The sequence below is a fragment of the Octopus sinensis genome, linkage group LG8, assembly GCF_006345805.1.
Source record: "Octopus sinensis linkage group LG8, ASM634580v1, whole genome shotgun sequence".
Classification (NCBI taxonomy): domain Eukaryota; kingdom Metazoa; phylum Mollusca; class Cephalopoda; order Octopoda; family Octopodidae; genus Octopus; species Octopus sinensis.
The window spans coordinates 58,731,283-58,734,989 of record NC_043004.1 but is presented as its reverse complement, the minus strand read 5'-3'; the positions used below and the strand labels follow the sequence as shown (position 1 = coordinate 58,734,989).

Below are 3,707 nucleotides of genomic sequence, written 5' to 3'. Positions count from 1 at the left end.
AGTTCTCTTTTGACAGTCAAAACAAAATTCAGGAATCACCTAATCCACAATCAAAATTAGCAACATAATTCTAAATTTTGATAAAGTCATGAATGAGAAGCAGAAAAAAATGAAGCTACCGAATTTTATGTTCATAATTGGAGTTGATTTCACTATTTACAACAAGCATGGGCAACCTTCTCTGAGAAGTGGGCTGCATGAGACATGACTCATTATCAAGCATTCTGCACTACTAAAACTATTCAAGGTATTTTTTTTTTAGTACAAGCTACAGCAGTACATATTCTAAAATTGGAACGATACAGAGAAGATTAGCATGGCCCCTGCGCAAGGATGACACGCAAATTCATGAAGTGTTCCATATATAAAAAAAGGCGGCGAGCTGGCAGAAACGTTAGCATGCCGGGCGAAATGCGTAGCCGTATTTCGTCTGCCGTTACGTTCTGAGTTCAAATTCTGCCGAGGTCGACTTTGCCTTTCATCCTTCCGGGGTCGATTAAATAAGTACCAGTTACGCACTGGGGTCGATATAATCGACTTAATCCGTTTGTCTGTCATTGTTTGTCCTCTCTGTGTTTAGCCCCTTGTGGGTAGTAAAGAAATAGGTATTTTTTTTTTAGGCATGCCATTCAAAAAGTCCACAGTTTACCCATCACTGACTTAGTTCTTTTTACTAATTGCTTAATTTACATTTTATGCACTGAGTGAAAAGATTAATTTCATGTTGAGTATGTTCATCCACAGACTGCATGTATTAATATTTTAAGAAAGTAAATTAGTTATTACTGGAATGAATCATGTTTTTTACCTATCTCATAAATGATACTACTTTTGTGTTGGGTGTGAAAATTTCCTTGAGTGCAGGGCATAGCAAAAGTTGAGAACCACTCACACAAATGTCTGGTATTTTCCAAAGTAAATATCATGAGTAGAGGCACGTGGCTTAGTGGATAGGGTGTCAGCACCATGATCGTAAGATTGTGGTTTGGATTCCTGGACTGGGTGATGCGTTGTGTTCTTGAGCAAAACACTTCATTTCACATTGCTCCAGTCCACTCAGCTGCCAAAAATGAGTAACGCTGTGATGGACCGGTGTCCTGTCCAGCTGGGGAACACATACACCATAGAAACTGAGAAACCAGGTTCATGAGCCTGGCTAGGCTTTAAAAGGGTGCATTTATTATTTATTATTAAATATCATGAATGAAACAAAAATATTGTTGGATGGGTATATTAATTTAAATTATAGTATAATAAAAAATAAAGCAACATAAATTGATTACAATCATTCATTTACAAGGTATCAAAATATGAAAGAGAAATAATTAAATTGCGAAAAGGCATACTCACAGTGATACTAAATCAGCAGAAAAATTTGGTTTGCAAAAGCTGAAGTCTCAGTCTTCCTTTGAGGTCTTTATCAAAAATAAATCCCTGACATGTTTACACAAAGAGTGATAATTTATGAGATATTTTTGATTATAAAAGTATATTCTGGAAATTTTTCATCAAATATTCTAATCATAAAAATCTAACTTATTAATTTGGAGAATCGAAACTGAAGGAGATGCAAATCCCTTCTTTTGAATCCAGTTGAAACAAAATGTGAAATGATGAATGAGGAATGAAACTGGTCGTCAGATTTCTCTTGCAAACAGATATCAGCAGGAAAAAAGTTACAAATTCTAACTGAAAATAAGAATTGAAATAAATTCTTTCTTAAACTTTATTCAATACCTTACTGCTGCTAAATCAGTTCAAAGAATATTTCCAGTAAAATTGCAATTAGAAAAAACAAAACAAAAAAGCAATTTTAAACTGTCGATCTATCAAGTAATCTCTTCTGCTTGTCCTTCCTTGTTTCAAACTGTCTTCCTGTGAATGACCTCTCTTCCTTGGTTGATCAGCTTTTACATACAAGAGCAGTTCTTCTATACAATTCCTTGCTGAAACTTAATACATATGATAAGGTGCTGAAAAGTTTCTGGCTTGTTTCCATAGTTGAAATTCAAACATCATCAGTGATATAATTGTCACATAATTAACATATAATTAAGAAATACATAATTGGTTAGTTTGAGTGAAATATATAAATTGTTTCATCAGAAATTAAATTGATATATGGAAATCAAAACGCAGCTGGTTTTCTAATCTCCTGCATCTCTTCTGGATGGTCTCCTTGTTTAAGTTGGTGAATGCTGCCATAATCCTTGCCTTCAGTTCATCTTTGGTGTTACAAGGAGTTTTGTTGGTCTCTCACTCAATTGCACCCCACACATAATAATCAAGGGGGTTGTAATCTGAGGAGGTAGATGACCAGATGTTAGGGATGATGTGTACATATATATATATATATATATATATATGGAAATTGTAGCTGTGATACCCATGCCGGTGGCACATAGAAAGCACCATTCGAACTTGGCCAATGCCAGCACCACTTGACTGGCTTCCATGCTGGTGGCACGTAAAAAGCACCAACTGATCATGGCCGTTGCCAGCCTCCTCTGGCCCCTGTGCCAGTGGCACATAAAAAGCACCCACTACATTCACGGAGTGGTTGGCGTTAGGAAGGGCATCCAGCTGTAGAAACACAGCCAGATCAGACTGGAGCCTGAAGAAGCCGCCCGGATTCCCAGACCTTGGTCGAACCATCCAACCCATGCTAGCATGGAAAACGGACATTAAATGATGATGATGATGATGATACATATATATATTACTCCATGCTGCCCATTAGGTCTTTTCTCTTGAACAGCCATGTTGAGTCGTTCAATCTGTTGAACATAGAGTTCCACGTTGAACATTTGGTACTGTTCAAGCAATTTGTAATGGATAATCGCTTCCCACTCCCACCATACGCACAACATCGTTTTACGGGGATGAGGCTCTTGTTTCACGCGTGGTGTCACTTGTTTACGCTGCTTCATATTGATGTACAGGCACCATTTTCATCGCCAGTAATATATATATATATATTGTCAGTGGATCATATATCTGAAAAAGAAGCACACTTCAACAGTTCGAGCTGTTATGTATTCACATGGAGTTGAATATATGTCTGGTCATACAGTGACCAATGGTTTCGAATCCACAAAGTGCTTAGCTTTATAGGTGACTCATCAGACTCCAGTGGCTGTGGGTATACAACCTCTCTATGTATATGCATGCACACACACACACACACACACACACACACACATTTATATATACTTATATATGTGTATGTGTGCATGTGTGTATGTATGCATTTATACATGTATGTACAGCAATATTAATCTTAATTTGCTTTCAGTAAAGGGCTGACATGTCAGTGATTATGGATAATGACTTCATGCCTAATCTGGTTAGTTATGTCTTCAATACTAATCCTATTGATCTTGAGCTCATTGTTATTTTTGTTACGATTGCCGAACTATAATTTTCTGATGCATTCAGGCATATGTTTACAACATTCTCTTTATAACCATGTACAAAGTGAAGTAATGTAGCTTTTTTCTGATATCAGAATATTTTGAACACCTTGTATTTCTGTGATATAACTTAATAGCTTTACTATGATTGCATGTGTGTGTGTGTGTGTGTGTGTGTGCATGCATGTGTATTTGAGTGAGTGTATGCATTAGGAGGGATGAGAGAAGAAGGGAAAAAAAGAGAGGGAGAGAGAAGAATAAAAACAAACACATACTTATTTCTACTGTTTTATT

General features: G+C 36.6%; 1 non-coding gene across 1 annotated transcript; it reads left to right on the top strand.

Annotated features, from left to right (window-relative positions):
- The first annotated feature begins 261 nt into the window (after positions 1-261).
- Positions 262-368, top strand: LOC115215266. The gene has a single exon (XR_003881967.1). It is a non-coding gene; the product is annotated as a U6 spliceosomal RNA (small nuclear RNA).
- Positions 369-3,707: the final 3,339 nt, after the last annotated feature.